Source organism: Crocodylus siamensis, chromosome 3 (assembly GCF_052110815.1).
Source record: "Crocodylus siamensis isolate JL-2025a chromosome 3, ASM5211081v1, whole genome shotgun sequence".
Taxonomy (NCBI): Eukaryota; Metazoa; Chordata; order Crocodylia; family Crocodylidae; genus Crocodylus; species Crocodylus siamensis.
The window spans coordinates 10,873,214-10,896,234 of NC_143397.1; the positions used below are offsets into that span (position 1 = coordinate 10,873,214).

Genomic DNA, 23,021 nt, shown 5'->3' on the forward strand with positions numbered 1-23,021 from the left:
GTTTTTATTTATTCATTTAAAGACATGGGAGCAATTTGTCACTGCTGAACATGTTCACAGGTTTATGAAAAATAAAACTGTACTAATCTATGCAGTTTATTAGCTTTTCTGTCTGATGCCACTGTGAGTATCCAGAGACGTAAGTTTGCCCTGCAGTTCTGTTCTGACTGGAGCAGCATCTCCTGAAATGTAAATGTTATCTTAAGGTCATATGCTGATGAAAACCACTGTTTTGCCAAACACTAATTTCTTGGTCATTTGACAAAGCAGCTGCTGTGCAGCTATATGGCACAAAGAAAGCTATTAAAGATGGATGAGCTACACATTTGGTTTGGCATATATTATACCACGTCCAAAGATAAAAACTGAGAGCCACTATTATTTTTCCTGCTTTAACTGTATAAATAAATGACCTCTCAAGTATATATGTATATACCCCCACACAGATGGGATTCTTTCCTACTAAGTAAAACTGCTTATCTCCAACCTATATTCCTTTGAGTGTATGTGTTTTAAAACATCAAAGGAAATATTTTTCACTGCCATATATAATTAGCCTGTAGAAATCATGGCCATAGACTAGGACTGAGGAAAATATTTGATACAGAGGAGAGCACATAGATTAGGCAGTTATATGTGCCGCATGACAATAGCATCTGCAGCTAGTGTACATTAGCTGAAATAAAAATTAAATTATAATCTTTACCAAATCAACAGCTGGCATCAGCTGATACATTTTCACATAATTGCTTAGCCGTTCTATGCAGATTTTTTTTTTTGCCATCTGTAGACTATATAACATTGGCCAATGTCAGAAGCATGATACTAGAAAGTGTCTTCTGTTATGGTAATCCAAGGGTGAGGCGCGACATTCATTGGTATATGCATGGGGAGTATAAGGAATTGCCTGTTTTGGAAGCATATTCTTGTGGCCAGCTAGCTGGGTGGTGCTGTTGAACCTAGTCTTGCAAGTTCATTTTTTTAGTGCATGAGGATGTTTTGTATCTTGGGAAGACTTGCTGGGCTGATGTGAGTTTTGGAGTGTGCAGTGTTTTGTGTATAAACAGCATTATGAACAATCTTACTATAGGAGCAACAGGAGAGCACGGTTTCTGCCTTAAGCTCTCACTGGTGCCACTTAGGAAGCAAAGTAGTTCTCTGAGAACTGGATGTTGGTGCTCGACTGAAAGTCCTAGGCAAAGGAATTGCAAACTGTTTGATTATCCCATTGCAAGATGGTACTGATGTATACATACAGCAAGGCATGCTTCAAGTATGCCGAGACTTCAAGTCACTGATTTTCTCAGACTGCAAAGCCTTGAATATCTGCTGCTACTCCATCAAGGGAGAACAATGCTGCTAGAAAGAGGAAGTTGTGTCAGAAGAGGGGAAACTGTCTTCTCAAAAGCTGAAAGCTGCTCTTAGTCACAGCATGTTTGGGTGGGTTTTGGCAGCTTGTAAGTAGCACTATCAGCTGTCTATAAATTTATGGGCTATCTGTAAAAATAGTAATAATAATAAAAAATAAAACCAGCTAAAAAAGGCTGTCCATAACACTGACAAAAAACTTGAGCTGTCTGTAAAAATTCTAAGCAGCCAGAGCTGATTGAAGCTTTGAAGCAGTTGAACAGTGTTGAAGCACAGACAAAGTCCACAAGCGCCGCTTGGTGTCAGTGCAGGAAGACAGCACCCTGAAGGAACCTCTTCCCAGGGCTTTGCAATGCTGCCCCCTTCCCTCACCCATCCATGGGCTTTGGCTGCTGCTGAGTCCTATTGGCTACCTATAATACTGCTGGACTGCAGGTGTGCTGCTTGGGGGATCCATGCCAGGATAGAAAGAGCAGGGCTGGCAGGGCAAGGCTTGTGTGGGAGGGGAGGGAATCTGCCCAAAGCAAGGGGTCAGACTCGATGACTGAATAGGTCCCTTCTGACCCTAGAAATCTATGGAATATATGAAGCATGGCTCAGGGTGCAGTCGGGGCCATCAGAGAATGGGGATAAGCAGGGAATCCCAGGGAACGGGGGGTGGGTTGGGAGATGGGATAGCATGGTGTAAAGCTATTGCTGCAATTAAACAATTTTGTCAACCCAGGGGTTTTTTTACCTCAAATTTTTTACTGACAACCAAACTTTTACATTTTTTTCCTATTTTTTTCTTCTAAATCTCCAAATTTCAACCAATTTTTCTAGTGGGGCCTAGCAGCAGGACAGACACTAGGAGAAGAGTTACATTTACATTATCTATCTATCAGTAAAAACAAGTATGAGTAAAAAAGTTGGGTTCTCAGTAAAAGATTTGCATATTATCAATAATGGTGAGGCTGTAGCTGTACTGCACCCAATTCTGGGCTCCACAATTTTAAAAGGATGTGGATAAGCTTGAGACAGACCAAAGGAGAGCCACGTGCATGATCAGAGGGCAAGAAAACAGGCCTTATGATGATAGGATGAGAGCTATGGGACTCTTCAGCCTGGAAAAGCACAGGCTCAGGGGGGACCAGGTAGCTGCCTATAAGTATATAAGGGGTTTACATCAGGATCTGGGGGAATGCCTGTTCACCAGAGCACCCCAAAGGATGACAAGGTGAAACAGTCCTGCCCTGGGGCAGGGGGCTGGACTCCATGATCTTCCAAGGTCCCTTCCAGCCCTAATGTCTATGAAATCTATGAAAATCTTCCCGCATCTCTCCAGACCAATTCAGGGGGTTCCGATTCAATTTGGAGAGATTAAAGCATCCTCTGATTCAATTCAGATTCAGATTCAGAGATTCAGCCACTGAATCAGGCCGAATCTCCGCCGAATCAGATCAGAGACCAAAGCTTCGCACAGACCTAGTGTTCTCATCTTCATGGGGACCACTACTATAATGAAAATAATAATACATTGCAGGTTGTATTTGTATATGAATTGAGTATAATTAACATGCTGAAGTTCATCAGACTTGCAGTTTACCTCTTTGAATTAGTTAAGATACCTGCACCATGACACATAGTTCTTGTAAACCTTGTTAGATGGTTCTAAAATAAGTAAATAAATAAATGGACCAGAATTCATTACTTAAATCAAATAAGAGTCCAAGAGAAAATTCAACAATAAAAACACCTCTATCATAAAACATCGGTATTTGCAGTAAACCATGAGCTGATAAGAGGCATGCTAAAATATTCTTTTCAGCTCATTAAATATAATTTGCTAGTGACATAATTACAAAGCACAGGCTGAGCTAAGAGAGGAATTAGCAAGGCAGTTCCCTAACCCCACTGCAAAGTGGCAATGGAAACCTATTCAACCACAATGTGCTGCCTTCTTAGATTTAATTCCTCTTCGAAAGAAACCACACCTTTCCCAGAGTTCAGACATGCAAAAGAGATTTTTAAAAAGAGGCTAGCCAATGCAATAACCCTATATGTCATGCAAAAATACTTTATACAGCACTTGATTGCCAAGCATATTCATGAAAGCCAGCTGTGCCCAAAACAAATAATGTGGGACTCCTATCATTTTTCTTTGTATCATTAATTGCCCTATAACTGCAGTATCTGGTATCAGTATTGTCCAATCATATCCATAATTTTATTTATAGAGTGACCATATGTCCTGGTTTGCCTGGGACATCCCTAGATTTTGAAGACTGGTCCTGGTCAGTCAGTCCAAATTAAAATGCGCATCCCAAAATTGCAGGGGCATGGGGCATAGTCCAGCAAGGAAATGTAGTATCATGGTACATCAGGCAGCTCTACCTCCCTGCCAGGCTGCGCTCATGCCATTGCCCGCCGACTTCTGCCATTGCCTGCAGCAGTACCACTGATAGGGGATGGGGCACCTGTTGTCCCTGATGTCCTGTATTTCTTTATGAGCGCCCTACTTTCAAAAACCGGTTTTCTCTGGACTCATAGGCTGCATCCAAATGAGTGTAGATGTTTGGTTCCCCAGAGATAACTAGCGGTGGCACACCTTGTGGCACTGCTATTTGTCCCCAGAGAATGCCTGTGTCACGCATGCTCTGGCAGGTGGCAGGTTACCCCAGGCAGGATAGAAAAAGCTAGGGCCAGCACTGGGATGGTCCCAGCAGCCTTACCTGGGATCCTGGGAGCCGCCCGGGGCTGCAGCAGTGGTGATCCTGCTGCTCAGAGCCTGGCTGGCAGCCATAGCATGGCTCCTGCTGGCCAGTCTCTGGTTTTGTGTGGCACACACTGCCCCTGCATGCACCAACCCCACCCCCGCAACCCCATGCTGCTCCCTTGCAGTGCAGAGAACAGCTGAATGTGCAGTATGTGGCCATAAGGTTTAAAGCCATCAGAAATTATGAAATCCCATAACTTTAGATCATCTCTATCACAGACCATTATATTTAACCCAGTTACTCTTATACTGAGCCCAATAGTTTGTGTTTGGCCAAAGGACACCTTCCAGATAGGCCTCCAGTCTTGATTTAAAGATATCAAGAGGTATCTTGATATCTCGCTTTCTTTGGTAGCTTGTTCCAGTGGTTTATCACCCTTACCAGGTTTTCTTTCTCATTCAAATTGTCTGGTTTTAGCTTTCAGTCATTGCCTCTTATTATGACTTTCTTTGCTGGAGAAAGAAACCTACAAAGACATTCCTGCTGGGGAAGTTACCTCTCCTTTTTGATAAACTAACAGGCTGAGTATTACAAGGAACTACCAGTTACTCACTTTAAGGCATTTTGTTCAGCCTTCAAATCATTTTTGCTTCTGAGCCTAATCCATTTTTCAGTATCCCCCTCAAAATGTGAACTTCAGAACTGGATGTTGTACTCCAATACCAGCCTCACTGACGTTGTGTATAGAGGTAAAGTCATTTCTCTATTGCTGCTCACTACTCATCTGAGGATCATCTTACCACTTTTTGTCACATGGTTCTGGGAATTCATGGTGGGCAGCTTAATGACTCCTTTCCAAAACTTTCCTTAGATTTATTACCCTATACAGTAAGTACATCCTATATTCCTTCTTACTAGATGTAGCATGTGGCTGTATTCATACATCATAGAGTCATAGATTGTTGGGGCATGAAAGGGACCTTAGCAGATCATCAGGTCCAGCCCCACTCCCACCCCCGCTGTAGGCAAGAAGACAACTGGGGTCAAGTGACCCCAGCAAGATGATTGTCCAGTCTCCTCTTGAAAATCTCCAGGGTAGGTGACTGCACTACCTCTGGAGGGAGTTAATTCCACAGTCTGGACACCCTGACCGTGAAGGAGTTTTTCCTGGTATTAAGCCTGAAGTGACCTTCTAGGCATTTATATCCATTGGTCCTGGTCTTCCCCAGAGGTGCCCTAGTGAACAGTTGTTCACTGAGCTCCTGATACACTCCCGATACAGCAGTAAGCCGCTATCAAGTCCCCTCTCAACCTTCTCTTCTTTCAGCTAAAGAGGCCCAGGTCCCCCAGCCTTTCCTTGTATGGCTCATCTTGCAAGTCCCCTGATCATATGGTGGCTCTGCTCTGGACCCTCTCAAGTTTTTCCATGTCCTTGTTGACGTGCGGCACCCAGAACTGGATGCAGTACTCCAGCTCCAGTCTCACCAGTGTTGGATACAGCAGGAGTACCACTCCCTTAGTTTTACATGAGATGCATTGGTTGATGCAGGCCAGTGTGTTGTTTACCCTGCTGCCACCACATCTCACTGATGACTCATGTTCATGCAATGGTCAGTCATTACCCCTCGGTCCCTTTCAGCCATGATGCAAGACAGGCTGTTGCCTCCAAGCCTGTATGTATGTTGAGGGTTATTTGCTCCCAGATGGAGCACCTTACACTTGGAAGTGTTAAACTTCATCTGGTTCTGGTCTGCCCAACTCTCTAGTCTGTCCAGGTCTGCCTTTATCTGAAACCTATCTGCTGGTGTGGCCATACTGCCCCATAACTTGATGTTGACTGTGAACTTGGCCAGTGAGCTTTTTACTGCCCCACCCAAATCATGAAATGATGTTGAAAAGACCCCTGAGGGACACCATTGGCCACTTTACACCAGGACAACACAGATCCATTCATGAGAACTATCTGGGTCCTGCCCTGTAGCCACTTTCCCACCCACTGAACCATCAAGCAGCTCAGCCGACCATCTCCCAAGGCTGAGCCAACAATCTTCAGACTGGGCACAATCTCAGCCCACAATTGAAACATGCTTTATTTGATGAAGGCAGACAAGGTTCTTTGAGTAGATGTGATATCTTTTATTAGACCAACCAAAACATTCTTACCAAAAGATCTAGATTGCACTGTTCATTATCATTCATAGCCATTCTAGTCTACGTATGACTGGCAAGTCATGGTTTTAGGTTTAATTTCAGCTCATTGGTGAAAAAGTTGAATCATTTCATACATACGACTGATCCCTTTTGAACTCCATTAAACCCACTTTTGTGATAACAATTCCCTTACGGACAACTAATTGTTGACACCTGTAATTTAGGTAGTGTGTAGCTGATAATACAGAGAGAGTTCTTAATTAGAATGTTCTTCATTAGCAGCTCTATTACATCTATGCAATTGTATTTATTGACCAAACTCTGAATCACAGAATCATATAGTCATAGAAAATTAGAGTTAGAAGGGGACCTCAGGAGGTCACATCTAGTCTAACCCCTGCTCCAGGAAGGACCATCCCCAAGTAGCTCATCCCAGCCAAAGCTCTGTTTAGCCAGATCTTGAAAACCTCCAAGAATGGATATTGCTATTTGTGGCACTGCTATTTGTCCCCAGAGAATGCCTGTGTCACGCATGCTCTGGCAGGTGGCAGGTTACCCCAGGCAGGATAGAAAAAGCTAGGGCCAGCACTGGGATGGTCCCAGCAGCCTTACCTGGGATCCTGGGAGCCGCCCGGGGCTGCAGCAGTGGTGATCCTGCTGCTCAGAGCCTGGCTGGCAGCCATAGCATGGCTCCTGCTGGCCAGTCTCTGGTTTTGTGTGGCACACACTGCCCCTGCATGCACCAACCCCACCCCCGCAACCCCATGCTGCTCCCTTGCAGTGCAGAGAACAGCTGAATGTGCAGTATGTGGCCATAAGGTTTAAAGCCATCAGAAATTATGAAATCCCATAACTTTAGATCATCTCTATCACAGACCATTATATTTAACCCAGTTACTCTTATACTGAGCCCAATAGTTTGTGTTTGGCCAAAGGACACCTTCCAGATAGGCCTCCAGTCTTGATTTAAAGATATCAAGAGGTATCTTGATATCTCGCTTTCTTTGGTAGCTTGTTCCAGTGGTTTATCACCCTTACCAGGTTTTCTTTCTCATTCAAATTGTCTGGTTTTAGCTTTCAGTCATTGCCTCTTATTATGACTTTCTTTGCTGGAGAAAGAAACCTACAAAGACATTCCTGCTGGGGAAGTTACCTCTCCTTTTTGATAAACTAACAGGCTGAGTATTACAAGGAACTACCAGTTACTCACTTTAAGGCATTTTGTTCAGCCTTCAAATCATTTTTGCTTCTGAGCCTAATCCATTTTTCAGTATCCCCCTCAAAATGTGAACTTCAGAACTGGATGTTGTACTCCAATACCAGCCTCACTGACGTTGTGTATAGAGGTAAAGTCATTTCTCTATTGCTGCTCACTACTCATCTGAGGATCATCTTACCACTTTTTGTCACATGGTTCTGGGAATTCATGGTGGGCAGCTTAATGACTCCTTTCCAAAACTTTCCTTAGATTTATTACCCTATACAGTAAGTACATCCTATATTCCTTCTTACTAGATGTAGCATGTGGCTGTATTCATACATCATAGAGTCATAGATTGTTGGGGCATGAAAGGGACCTTAGCAGATCATCAGGTCCAGCCCCACTCCCACCCCCGCTGTAGGCAAGAAGACAACTGGGGTCAAGTGACCCCAGCAAGATGATTGTCCAGTCTCCTCTTGAAAATCTCCAGGGTAGGTGACTGCACTACCTCTGGAGGGAGTTAATTCCACAGTCTGGACACCCTGACCGTGAAGGAGTTTTTCCTGGTATTAAGCCTGAAGTGACCTTCTAGGCATTTATATCCATTGGTCCTGGTCTTCCCCAGAGGTGCCCTAGTGAACAGTTGTTCACTGAGCTCCTGATACACTCCCGATACAGCAGTAAGCCGCTATCAAGTCCCCTCTCAACCTTCTCTTCTTTCAGCTAAAGAGGCCCAGGTCCCCCAGCCTTTCCTTGTATGGCTCATCTTGCAAGTCCCCTGATCATATGGTGGCTCTGCTCTGGACCCTCTCAAGTTTTTCCATGTCCTTGTTGACGTGCGGCGCCCAGAACTGGATGCAGTACTCCAGCTCCAGTCTCACCAGTGTTGGATACAGCAGGAGTACCACTCCCTTAGTTTTACATGAGATGCATTGGTTGATGCAGGCCAGTGTGTTGTTTACCCTGCTGCCACCACATCTCACTGATGACTCATGTTCATGCAATGGTCAGTCATTACCCCTCGGTCCCTTTCAGCCATGATGCAAGACAGGCTGTTGCCTCCAAGCCTGTATGTATGTTGAGGGTTATTTGCTCCCAGATGGAGCACCTTACACTTGGAAGTGTTAAACTTCATCTGGTTCTGGTCTGCCCAACTCTCTAGTCTGTCCAGGTCTGCCTTTATCTGAAACCTATCTGCTGGTGTGGCCATACTGCCCCATAACTTGATGTTGACTGTGAACTTGGCCAGTGAGCTTTTTACTGCCCCACCCAAATCATGAAATGATGTTGAAAAGACCCCTGAGGGACACCATTGGCCACTTTACACCAGGACAACACAGATCCATTCATGAGAACTATCTGGGTCCTGCCCTGTAGCCACTTTCCCACCCACTGAACCATCAAGCAGCTCAGCCGACCATCTCCCAAGGCTGAGCCAACAATCTTCAGACTGGGCACAATCTCAGCCCACAATTGAAACATGCTTTATTTGATGAAGGCAGACAAGGTTCTTTGAGTAGATGTGATATCTTTTATTAGACCAACCAAAACATTCTTACCAAAAGATCTAGATTGCACTGTTCATTATCATTCATAGCCATTCTAGTCTACGTATGACTGGCAAGTCATGGTTTTAGGTTTAATTTCAGCTCATTGGTGAAAAAGTTGAATCATTTCATACATACGACTGATCCCTTTTGAACTCCATTAAACCCACTTTTGTGATAACAATTCCCTTACGGACAACTAATTGTTGACACCTGTAATTTAGGTAGTGTGTAGCTGATAATACAGAGAGAGTTCTTAATTAGAATGTTCTTCATTAGCAGCTCTATTACATCTATGCAATTGTATTTATTGACCAAACTCTGAATCACAGAATCATATAGTCATAGAAAATTAGAGTTAGAAGGGGACCTCAGGAGGTCACATCTAGTCTAACCCCTGCTCCAGGAAGGACCATCCCCAAGTAGCTCATCCCAGCCAAAGCTCTGTTTAGCCAGATCTTGAAAACCTCCAAGAATGGATATTGCACCACCTCTCTGGGTAACTTGTTCCAGTGCTTTACTACCTTCCTAGCATGAGTGACTGTTGCCTCCTGATACGCGGGAGGCACCTGTGGCTGATGGCCACCGCTGACAGAAGTGCCAGCAGCAAACACAGAAGTGCCACTGGTGCTTCTCTCAGCATGCCCACAATCTCAGGGGGGTGCATCACCATTGCCTCCCACTCTCTGGCCAGCAACACCCAAACTCAAGGGGGGCATGTGCTCCCCGTACCTCCCCTATGCATTGCCTATGGCTCCTAGTAAGAAAATTCTTCCTAATATCTAACCTAAACTTCCCTTGCAGCAACTTGAGACAGTTGCTCCTTGTTCTGTCATCTGCCACCAGGGAGAGCAGTCCAGCTCCGTCCTCTTTGGAACCCCCTTCAGATAGTTGAAGGCTGCTATTAAATCCTGCCTCAGTCTCCTCTTCTCTAGACTAAATAAGCCCAGTTCCCTCAGTCTTTCCTCACAAGTCATGTCCCCCATCCCCCAGACCATTTTTGTTGTCCTCCACTGGACCCTCTCCAACTTGTCCACATCCTTTCTGTAGTGGGGGCCCAAAACTGAACACAGGACTTCAGATGTGGCCTTACCAAATCACTTCCCTTGACTTGCTGGCAACACTCCTACCAATGCAGCCCAAGGTGCCGTTAGCCTCCTTGGCAACAAGGTCACACTGTTGGCTCATATCCAGCTTATTGTCCTCTGTCACCCCCCAGGTCTTTTTCTGCAGAGCTGCTGCCCAGCCAGTCAGCCCCCAGCTTGTACCAGTGCATGGGGTTGTTCTGTTGCACTTCTCCTTGTTGAACCTCATGAGATTCCTTTTAGTCCAGTCCTCCAATTTGTCTAGGTCACTCTGAATCCCAGCCCTACCCTCCAGTGTATCTACTACTCCCCCTGGCTTGGTGTCATCTGCGGACTTGCTGAGGGTGCACTCTATGCCGTCGTTGACAAAGATGCTGAACAAAACCAGTCACAGGACAAACCCCTGGGGCATCCACTTGATATCGGCTGCCAACTAAACATTGATTATGACCCTCTGAGTCCAATGCTCCAGACAGTTTTCTACTCACCTTACAGTTCACTCATCCAGCTTGGCTTAGCTTCTTTGATGAGGTGACTGGCTCTACAAATGCAAGAAGACCAGTGGATGTGATCCAATTTGATTTTAGCAAGGCTTTTGATATGGTCTCCTACAGCATTCTCTCTCATACGCTGAGGAAGTACACTGAGGTATATCAAGGTATATCACATTCACTTGTCTCCCTGAATCCATACAGCCAGGAACCTCATCATAGGAGATCATCAGGTTGGTCAGGCATGACTTGCCCCTGGTGAATCCATGCTGACTATTCCTGATCACCTTTTTCTCCTCCAAGTGCTTAGAAATGGATTCCTTGAGGACCTGCTCCATGACTTTCCAGGGACTGAGGTGACGCTGACTGATCTGTAGTTCCCCAAATCCTCCTTTGTTCCTTTCTTAAATAGGGGAACTATGTTTGCCCTTTTCCAATCACGCAGGACCTCTCCTGATTGCCATGAGTTTTCAAAGATGATAGCCGATGGCTCTGCAATCTCATCAGTTAAATATTCCCTAAACTGCTCTTTCACCACTGTTGGCTGGTCACCTCCTCCCCAAACTGTGCTACCTGATGCAGTGGTCTGGGAGCTGACCTTGAAGGCAAAGAAGACATTGAGCGCTTCAGCTTTTTCTGCATCCTCTGTCACAAGATTGTCTCCTCCGTTCAGTAAGGGACCCACACTTTCTCTGATCTTCCTCTTGCTACCAACGTACTTATACAAACCCTTCTTGTTACCCTTCATGTTCCTTGCTAGATGCAACTCCTATTGCACTTTGTCCTTCCTGACTTCATCCCTGCATGCCTGAACAATGCTCTGATATTCTTCCCTAGTTATTTGTACAAGTTTTCACTTCTTATAAGCTTCCTTTTTATAATTTATGTTACTGAAGAGTTCCCTGCTAAGCCAAGCTGGTCATCTGCCATACTTGCTAGTCTTCCTGCGCATTGGGATGATTTGTTCCTGCACTCTCAGTAAGGCTTCTTTAAAGTACAACCAACTCTCTTGGACTTCTCTCCCTCAGACTGGCTTCCCAGGGGAACCTGCCCATGAGTTCTCTGAGCAAGCCCAAGTCTGCTTTTCTGAAGTCCATGATCCTTACTCTGCTGCTACCCCGGCACCCAGAGCCCTGTAGTCACTTTTAATCTGCTCAGGGTCTCACCTGGCAGTATCATTGGTGCCCACATGAATGAGCAACATGGCATGGGGTAGTAGTCAGAAGACTGGATGAGTCTCAGTAATCCATATGTGACATCTTGGATCCAGGACTGTTTCAATGAATGGCCTCGGACTTGTTTGACAAGGCATATTTTCTGTAAAGCCATGCAGATCAATAATAATGATATTATAAGATTTAATTCCTTGTTCTCATACTAGTTTTTCCCCTTATCAATCCTAGATTGATATTGGCCTATAGTTACCCAAGTCCTCCTGAAATTCTGGAACATTCTCAGTATTCCAGTATTTAATAAAAATTATATTCAACAGGCTAAAGATTTCCTCAGCCACCTCTTTTACGGTTCTTGGGCTTGTGTTATCTGAGCTGTTTATACTTCACTTTGTCATAATTTCTCATTCACACTTTAGCCTTTGCTCTCACAGGAGGGTGAACTGTACAGTTTGTGCTATGAAACACCACCAAAATTAGGAACAGTTTGATTTCCTTTAACAAGGAGGTCCACAGCATTGTCAGTCCCATAGTACTCCTGTCATGGAAGACTACAAATGGAACAAGGTCCAAAATTTTCAACCTGGGATGGCCAGAATTAGTCAACTAAATAAAAATGGTCCTGTATTCAGAGATGCTGAGGGTATTCATTTCTTTTGTTGACTTTAGTGGGTGTAGCAGTTGCTCAGTAATTCTGAAAATCGGGGCAGTACCTAATTTCAGATACCTGAGTTGAAAAAGATAAGTACGACCTCTAAATTAGCCAGTCCCTATTCTGCTAACAACCACAATGGTTACAGCCAGGAGATGATAATAAAATATGAAACAAGGGCTGTCTGTGAAATACTGAAGTGAGGTGATCTTAAATATTTTTCTGCCTTAAAATGAAATCTGCTCTATCAGTAAGACTGCTTCACTTTTATACTGTGTTCACCCCAGTATGAGCAAAATGGGCTAAGGGATTTCAATCCATTGTGACAACCCTTAATTTAGGACTCTACTTACCCATCAGGGAACCTGCCTGGTGTTAGCAGTGAAAACTGAAGGTGGACCTTTGCATAGACCTCTCCTTCTTGTACTAAAAGAATAACTCTGTTTACTGATAGCAGTAGTAGGCTTTTATCCTATCTAAGGATGGACCGCAGAAAGACAGGTAATATATTGATTCACAATGTAATGCCGTGATTCTCAACCAGGGTGTCATTCTTTTAAGGGTGATGTGCTATATGAACATGTGATTCATGAGATAAACCCAGAGTATTCAAATAGGAATCCATAATAGCAAAACTTTTCTGCCCTATTGTGGCCTTTCTGAGTTCTTGCAACAAAAACATTGCTCTATTATTTTTCTGCAGCCAATACAAGCGAAAGCTAAGAGCTGGCCTTTTCCGACGGAGACTATTGTGGGGGTGGCCTTGAGTCTAATGAAGGTATCCTTGAGTCTAAAAAGTTTGAGAACGACTGGTGTAAAGAAACTCTTGATGTATAGCTAAGGGCCAGTTATAAGCTCCGATTTGTACATAAGCAATAGGAATAAAAATAGAATTTGAATATGTAAGGTGAATAAGCCAGCTATTTAAATTCCCTTTCTTCCTAATGTACAGGTTCTGACAATATGCAACGTAGATGTGGTTTTCTTTATTTTCTTTCTCAGTGCTCTTCTTACATAAATAGATTGGTTTCAGCTATGAGCCTTCCTTTAGGACTGTCATGTGATATTGAGCTCCTCCAAACTGCTTTCTTCCATGTTAAAAGATTAAACCAAAATGATAGATGAATATCCATGCCTTTTATGCATTCTCTAAATAGGGTATTATTTGGCCCCCTACCTAATCTGTTTTGATACCATTTGGGTTTACACAGTGGGTCACGCTGCTTAAAGTTTACTGAGCTGAAAAAGTCTGGAAGGAAATTATAATGGCAAGGCTTCGTTAAAAGAAAAGCATAAATAGGTACAAGTCAGATGGCTGGACTCACGGTGTGTGTCACACATTTTGGCTAATCCAGACTTTGAGAGCCTTTGAGCTGAGATAACCAGGCTCATCAGAGTAGAGCTTTTTGGCTCAGAAACACTCACAATGTTTGAGTATTGGCATAAGGTGATGACAGCTGCAAAAAGACATAAGGGGGAAAAGCTGTAGCATTATGTCTTTGTTATGTATGAAGACAGCACAGGAGATCACGTGAAGAGCCAAGCGCAGTCTGTGTCTGATTTGCTGGGTGTGTCTTTAAAGCAGGAAAGAGCTCTATGGTTATCCAAGCAGTTGGATCCTTTATATTTCGACTCAGCCTTGGCCTCCATGTACAGACCTTTTCACAGGCTTCTCCAAGCTCAAGAGATGGGCAGTCAGGCCAGGCAAGATGACCTTTAAAAAGGGATGAACCACTTCTACCATGCAAGCTCTGTGCCATTATGTATCTGCTGTGTCCCCAGCATACAAAAGATCTGCACAATGCCACTCCCAAAGGCTTGGAATGAGGACCTGTTGTTGAACACAGCCAATCCAGATTCATCAGTGTTTGGAAGACATTTTGAGTGCTAACTGCACTACACAGTAGGAGAGGGAGTGATTTTGCTGGATATCTTTAGCCACTGGGTACAACAAAAGTCAGGGGAGAGTTTATCAGCAATCAGAGGCACACCTCCCTTGCAAGTGTGTCTTCTTTCATTGTTATATACCTCTTTGCAAACTTGACCTTCTGCAACAGCACTTGTTCCTCCGCTTCCTTCTGGAGGCATGTTGTGAGTCGGTTCAAGCTCAGAAAGCGTTTTGAGACCCAACAAGGAATGGTACATAGAAGAAAGCAGGGTAGATATGCACCTTATAGACTTACTACACCCTGACTCCGACCTTTCAAGGATCCAGCCCTCATTTTCATCTCTCTTTAACCAAACACACATTTATATACTACTCATTCATCATTGTGACATAACTTCCATATCCAGAGCCATTTGAGTTAAAAGGCCTTCTTTCCTGTTTGAATATTTCAGTTTTCACATAACTTTGCTTTCATCGCTAGGTATATCTTAGCCTTCCAGTCATCTAAGAGTGTCATCGGCATGTCAGACATGGACTATCCAATCTAAGCCAATAACAAGGTGCTCATCAGGCCTTTAGCTGGTCTTATATTCTGTAACGTTCTGGATTCGCATCCTCAGGGGAATCTACTGCCATTTGTAGTAACAAAATATTTGTTCCTCCCCATTAATTATTGTCTTGGGAGGGGATAATTAAAATAGGTTTTGAGACTATGAGGGACCTTTGTCCACTTATTCTACTTTTGGAGCTGAATGAGAACTTTTATGTAGATTTTTTGATAACTCCTTTAAGGTTCCTGTACCCTTGTGGTGCTCTTGTTGCCATTCAACAAGATCTAAGTCTCCTTTTTCTTTCATTAAACTGAATAGGGCATAATTATCAGTCATGATGCTGAAGTGATACCACTAAGGTTTTCTCAAGTCTCCAAAGAAGATCTACCTGGGGTAATGTAATGGGATTACACAGGGGCTTCTGTAAATCTGGTTTCAGTTCCTGGCGTTGGGATAAATCCCCCATGTGATGCTGGCCAAGTCATTTTATGTCCATACCTTACTTTTCTTCTGTGTAAAAAAGAAGATCTTCCCTTCCGCCTTCCCTGATTTATCAAGTGCATGTTCTTCAGGACAGACACATGGACTATGTGCCTGTATTGTGTGTAAAATGGAGGGATCTTCATTTCATGTGGGATCTGTAGAGACACCTATAGCTTAATTTCATTAGCAGTCTGTAGGAGCTGCTGAACTGCCTTATATCACTTAACCTGCCACTGCTTGACCAGTGTATGATCATTTTATGCTCATTGGAGCACACTTATTCATATGAGTGGTCTTCCTGAACTTGCTGGGACTGCTTGAATGAGTAAGAGGTCCATAGCCTCCTTATTATAAGTCTGATTCCAGTGCTACTTACACTATTTTTATACTGGCAGCATCTCTAACATTATAGCCTATAGCCCCTTGCATGCCCGGTTGGTGGTTTGACAAGTAAAGTTACTCATGCAAGTACCATTTTGGCACCAAAGTTTGACTATTGGACATATCTCAATTTAACAGATATACTTCAAATTTGGATTAGGAATAAATATAAGTAAAAGCAATCTAAAATAAATACACCTCCTATTTTTCAAAACCAGATGCTTTAACTAAGTCCTTTATTATTCAAAAGCTATAGGTGTGAGTATCATATATGCATCATGTTATAATATATCATATACATAATATTATATGTATATTACTAATTACTGTTAGGTTCAAAGCTGCTGGAAATCATAGTTCAGTTCCTAAGTCACAATGTCTTTATTATGCTCTTATAAATCATGTATGGAAAAGCCCTGACAGTTGATGATGTGAACTATCTGGAAGCAGAGCCCCAAGCCATGTAAAAGATGTATGTCACAAAGAGGCAACGAGGTGTCATATCTATTTCCTTTCTTGTGGATTTTCTTCTCTTGTCATTATCAGGACAGATCCTCTACCCCCCTTCCTATTCCCTTTCTCCCCCCCTGCTTCCTACCCTTTCCCCTTTATTTTCTATTTAAATGTATTTAGCATGGCAGTGACTTGAAATTGTATTTCAGAAAGAGACAACTGGAATATAGCTACTCGTACTTGCATAGACCCATATGAATGAAGCCCTTGCAATTGGACCAGCGCTGTTATGGCCAGTTCAGATGTCAGTTAACATGGTGAAAATCAGAACTCAATGGATGTGAATGGTATCTAGCTAGTATAAGATAAATGTAATTTTTTCCAGTGTTTTGCAAATGAAAAGTATCGGTTTAGGGAACACTGAATTGAGGAGTTTGTTTGATTTTTATCCCAGCTTGAACGCTTTCAGGCACTAAGACCAAAACTGCTCCACTGAGGTCTGACTTTGTGTACAAGTAAGAGATGAGAAACAGAGATTAAAACACCCGTTCAAGGACATGCAAGAGGCCTGTGGTAGAGAGAGGAATGAATTCCCATTCTAATATTTCTACCATACAGCTCCTCTTCTTCTCTGTTGATCTGCTTCTGCTACATGTATGCTCATGCTTTTTTCCACGCTGTCCTGATAAATGAGACATCCTTCTTCAGCTGATTTTCATGGATATCACTCTCTCCCAATTCACATCTTTCTTTCAGATGGTCTTCAGTATGATGTCTACAATATTGTATTTGGCCAACTAAAACTAATTTACCCTAACTGTGATACACAGGCACGCACACACACAAAGGACAAATCTCCTCCTCATTCCAGCAACCTTGCTGAGTAACCATATTGTCTTCTTTAGGATGCCTTCCCTCAGTCCTTCCCTTCTGTTTCCTTTTGTGCACCTGTTACAGTGTGTACTCAGTCGCAAGCTCCATGAAGCATCTTCTTTGAGCTTTGGGAAGTGCATAGCACAGCTTTGGCTGCACCTGGAAAGAATTAATAACAGACTATCTCTGCAGTGAATGCACCTGATTAGAAAACATGGGTAGGTAAAGGTAGAGTATGTATGATTGTATATGGTATACGATTCAAATGAGATTCATGGCACTGCTTCTACACTTTTGCTTATACAAATTGCTGGAATTCAGAACAACATGGGGATTGCTGTACATAGTTTCTTCCATTCTGGAGGACACACGGGAATATTTTTTCATCAATAATTTCATTCTATCTCCTTTGGTGCAGGGGGAGACTGGTACCCCCTACACCAGCAAGGAGCAAGTTCCCACAGCTGGGAGCCTCATCAGCTGGGAGGCCCATCAGCCCAGGTGGACACCCCACAGCTGGTAGCCCCAGCTTGGCCACACCTTCAGTTAATGGCACGTTAGGAACCAGCCATAAAATTGTTATACATTTTTGTGTAATAACTTTGTGGCATGTTCCCTGTGTTATCACACCATTGATTGCATTAATGTGTGGCCAGGTAACAATTTAATACATGCATTCAAGGGTCTGATACATGATCGAGGAGAAATCTCAGAACATTTCCCACTGACTGCAGCAGAGCCTGGATCAATGTGAGAGATTTGACTAGAGATTGGCTAAAGCTCTGAACTCCTAGGAGCTTTAAGATGTCCACAGCTAATGGCCTGAATTAACCTCCTATAAAAAAAAAACATCATTTGGAAAATGAAGATCCAAGTTTGAGAAAGAGTGAAGCAAGGGCTTTGTTTGGTTTCAGTCCAACTAAGAGGCTTATGGCTTTGATGCACTTCTAATTCTGCATAGGAATTAAATATGGGCAGGGAATGATTCCCCATATAGCTCATTGGGCTGGGCCCCAGCAGAGTCAACAGTTCTCAAGCCATGGTGATCCCATAGCTCAGCACTACTCTGTATGTGCATCCTTCAGATATCACCCCCCCCCACACACACACACACCAGAAAGGATCCATATGCTAATTAATGTCCCACTCATGACTGGAACTGGCTGTTTTTGTCATACGTCCTAGGATCCTCCAAAATTGATATGCGGATGAGGCACAAGGCAATCTGGTCTGGCTCCACTTCATGGAGGGTGGGGGCCAGATTAATCATTTGTGACAGGCTGAGAGAAGGGGAGACAGGAGGGTTTGGGGTGAACTGTTTGATGCCCTGTTTGGTGATGTTTGCCAGACAATTAAGGCTGGTGAAGAAACAGGAATCTTTGGAAATGGGGAAGAAAGTCACAGCTCAGCTGCGAGAGTGAAGAGAAAGTTGAAATGTATACAATGAAGTGGCTTACCATGACTTGAAAAGGAGTTGGTACTGAGGTGGGCTGAGTGCAATAGGTACTAAAATATATTTCACTCAGATGAATTATACTAACTGATCTAGAAACCTGAAAGTTTAGGATAGGTTTTTGTATAGGTTTCCAAAAACCTATCTAGCCTGTAAATAGGATGCCTGTCAAAGGTTTTAGAAGCCTCTGACACCCCAGGTATGAGTAGAGGATGTTTGCTGGTAGTAGGGGCTACTTATGGTTTGGGACTCTTGGATATGGAATTAGCTTTGGCTAATTTGGCCTCGGATACAAATTTAAAAAAAATCTGCAGTGGCAGTTGGGGGTGAAGAATGTTTGCCAGTTGTAGGGCCACTTATGGTTCGGGACTGACTCATGGATTTGGAATTGATTTGGCTGATTTGGCTTGGAACACATTTTTTTTTTATCAGTATATCAAATATAGCATTTTTGGCACCAAGGAGAAGGTGTCAGAGCTGATTTTTTCCTGCCTGGTAGTGTCTTACTTCCAGACCCAGTTGAGTTCCTTGGGGTCAGAGCAGCTGTCCATTTTTTAAGGGCCAAAAAAAAAGTTTCCTCTCAGCATGTTTGCCCATGTGTTTTATAGTCATGTTCCTTGTTGACTGCATTCATTTAATCAGCTTCATAATTGATTTCCATTATTAAGTCTGTGCTGCTTTTGGTAGCAGTTTAATGATTGGACAGTGTATTTAATAAGGTTTCCTTGAATGCAAATGTAAAACAGGGAACCTTTTTCCCATGCTGATGGGGAGGGGGAGGGGAATTTTTTTTATATTTAAGTAAACACGTTATGTTCTTCTATGATGGGATAACTGACTGACTTCTCAGACAAAGGCAATACAGCGGCCCTAGCCTAACCAGATTTGGACAAAGCATCTGACACTTTGCCTCATGGGAAATTCTTAGTTGACATGGAAAAGATGGGGAATAACGCTAAAATTATAGAGTGGAGAAGGAATTGCTTAAAGGGTGACTACAAAGGATTATGTTGAAAAGAGAATTATCAGATTAGAGAGTCATTATTAATAGTATTGCTCGTGGTTCAGTCTTGCTTCTGTCCTGTTTAACTTCATCATCATTATCCGTGATGCAGGAATGTGATGTGTGCTTATGAAAATTGCAGATAGCACAAAGATGGGAGCTATTTCCTATATAGTAGCGGGACAACAGATTATTATACATGAAGAAGCACAGAACCTTGAGGAGTGGAGCAATTGCAATTGCGTAAAATGTAACAGTATGAAAAGCAAAGTTGTGAATTTAAAAAACAACACCCAGAACGTTTTATACAAGACAGCAACTCATAGAAACAAAAGGAGAGAGGGACCTGGGTATACTAGTCAACTGTATGGTCATCTTGAGCCACCCGTATAATGTAGCCCTAAAGCTGACATTGCTCCTGGACCACCCACTGCTACTCCTTGGCACCACCCCCGGACTCCCACCACTTCCCCTGGACGTCTGCTGCAACCACTGCCCCCTCAATACTGCCCCTAGACCCACCGCAGCGGCCACTGGCCCTGTGGATCAGGCCTGGGAGAAGGCCCAAGGCCCGGTGTGTTTGACACATCTTTATATGATTACTCTTTAGAATTGCATTTTTGGGACGAATATCGGGGAAGGAGAAGAACTATTTAAGTTAAAGAACACCATCAGCCCAAGATCAAATGACTACAAACTGTTCACACACAATTGAAAAAAGGACATTAGAATAAGGCTTGTAATGATCCCACGAATTATGTTTTTCCTGAAAGAAAAAAGTAGTATGTCCAGGGAACTTTGACTATTTCAAGAAAGAGCTCAACAAATATACAGAAAGAACAGTATGATAAATTAGAAAGGTTCTTGGAGCAAACATCAACGCATGCAACAAGTAAAAGCAAAGGACTCTTGATCTCTGTCCAGGAAGTATATGGTAATCTTATGCTTTATCATTTCTAACTTTCACGCCTGGGGAACTCTCGGACCCTTTGCCCTCCACCATTGTCATTCATATTCTAACATCTCGTTCCTTCTTATATTCTACTTTCTGCATCTCCTTCCATAGCATAGCATCTGATTAAGTGAGCAGTGAGCTTCAGCTCAGGAAAGCTTGTGCTATACATGCATATACTTTGATTAGTACCTTTCTACATAACATGTAATTAACTTCTGGAGTTCATTGCTGCAGAAGGCAGTACAGGTAGATAGCATGGCCGGGTTCAGAAAAGACTAGATAAATTTGTGGGTGATACATCTATTAATGGCTATTGAACAAAATGGTTGGAGATGTTTCCTCTGGCCTCTCTAAACCAAAAAATGGTGAGCGTCAGGGAAGGTACTAAATAAGGGATAGCTCACTGCAGAAATATCTGGTTCAGTGCTCTCCCTCTATAGCATCTGCTTCACTGGATAGGATATTGGGCTGGATGAACCATTGCTCTGACCAAAGAGCACTTCTTATGCTCTTAGTCTATAAGGTGCAAATCTCACCCTGCCTTCTACTTGAGTTCACACTAACGTAGCTAACTATGTCTCTCTGTCGCATTGGGTTTTGGCTAGTTAGTGGTGAGATTTTGCCCAGAGGAAGCTTGTGCACATAGAAACCTCCTAGGTGCCTGGCTTGCTCATATGACTGGAGCCAAACGAATTGCCACATTTAGAGTCAGGAAGTAGTTGTATCCCCCAGGTCAGACTAGCAAGGAATGTGGTGGTTTTTGTGTTTCATTGTATCACAGGTTAGGATCCTCTGCCTAGAATAATCTGAACATTTCTTAAACTAAAAAATACCCTGTCTTTGCAATGGTCCAAAAAATGGTGGTGCCTTTGTCTCCTCTGCAGTTTACCTGTAGCACACTCTAGGTTTTTCATAGGGTACCGTAAGAGAGGGGGGTCATAATAGATGATCTTGTGGGAAAATGGTTGCTCGAGAATGCAGGGAACTGGATTTGATGACCCTTCCAGCTTTCTATTCTTGTGCCTTATATGTGAGTGCTCATGCACTGACTTGCACCTTTTTCTCATTCATTTTTGGAATAAGGCAGAGATTGCAGCATGGCATCTAGAACTTTGAGGTAAGACAGTACTCCTTACCCGGTGGGGCATAGATGGTGAGTGCCAGCACAGTTGAGCTGTGAAATCACCTGTTCTCCTCTGCAGCACTGGTTAGCACTATAGCCAGGATACAGCTGGGAGTGAGGTGCTTCTTGCTGACATCCAGCTGCTTAGGGCAAACTTCAAAGCCAACTGCTTTCTCCCCCCACCAGCTCTACTGCTGAGTTTCAGAGGTGGACAATGGGAGCTTTAAGTCTGCTTTTGCTTGGAAAGTGTTTAGCAATCAATGAAACTGGACTATCAAGCAAGAAAACATAAGCTACAGCCCCTTACTGAGCTGGATATTCTCCATGAATCAGCTCAATCCCACCTGTGGCAATGATGGAGGGTGTAGGCAGGAAAAAAAGTTACTTGAGTTCATTTTGCTCAGCCTCTTCTGAGGCACGTGCTCTCTTCCTCCATGTGTTGTTTAACGTTGCCTAGCCATACTGCAAAAGAAAGAAATCTAAATGCTGCTACAGAGGCTTAGCTCATGCTCGCCTGTCAGCCCCTCTGCTATTTCCCCTTTCCCCTGTCAGCCCCTCTGCTATTTTTGTTTTATTCTAAATCAAAAACTAGCCATGGAGTGGTGCTTTGAGCCAGCAGGCTCACTCCACTCCCCCCTTCTCTCCATGTCTCCCTGGCATCGTACAGAATCAAGCCCTGAGCTCACCACCTCTGCCTCTAGGGTGCGGCGCAAAACCACCCTCATTAAATGGAGAGCAGAGATCTTGTTTTGAATATTAGTAGTGATGACCTTACGCAGTCAGATAAATCCCAAAGCACTTTGCAATCTCATTGTACAGGCTGATTGTGCTCCCTGATTATCATGGAGTCAATGGGAAACACAAGTATGCATTTGCAAGTAGAATTCGGAGACAGAGATGGCACACGCAGTGCAATCAAATTGCCTATAGCTAATGTGTGCAGTTCCCTCCCCGCAACACACCTGCTGCTTAACTGCGTACCGACTTTGGACCACAACTGAAGGATGCGACGTACGTTAGCAGCTGCCAGGAGAATTGAGGTCAATGCAATGTGCATACCCGTGCTGGAATTCAGCCAGGATACTCTTGCAAGAAGCACTATAATTCTTGTCCCAGCGGGACAGCATACCTGCAGCTGTTCAGCCTTGTGCCATGAGATCTCTCACAAGTGAAGAAGGGTTGGTTCATATAATTTATGCATGGGCTGTCTCCCAGGAAGGCTTGGGTACTACTTGGAGTGCTACAGACCTTTCAGTAAAGGAGACAGTACTGCTCCCATTGACCTGCGAACTGGACATGTGTCCCAATAAGCCATACTTTCTGAGCCCCAGAACTGCTTCACATATGTGTCCAGATTCCTTCTTTCACACAGTCAGCTACTGACGGTGCCCCCAGCATCACTGATAAGAGCCAAATGATAGCTCTCACAGCTCAGACCCCCATCTGACATAGCAGATCATGGAAGCGGACTCAGAATGAGAGTGATTCCTTGGTG

The 23,021-nt window shown here is 43.5% G+C and overlaps 1 long non-coding RNA gene across 1 annotated transcript in view; it reads left to right on the forward strand.

The window, feature by feature from the left end:
- LOC149867973 (uncharacterized) overlaps window positions 1-23,021 on the forward strand; it is a 354,972-nt gene that overhangs the window by 327,812 nt on the left and 4,139 nt on the right. The window lies entirely within an intron of this gene.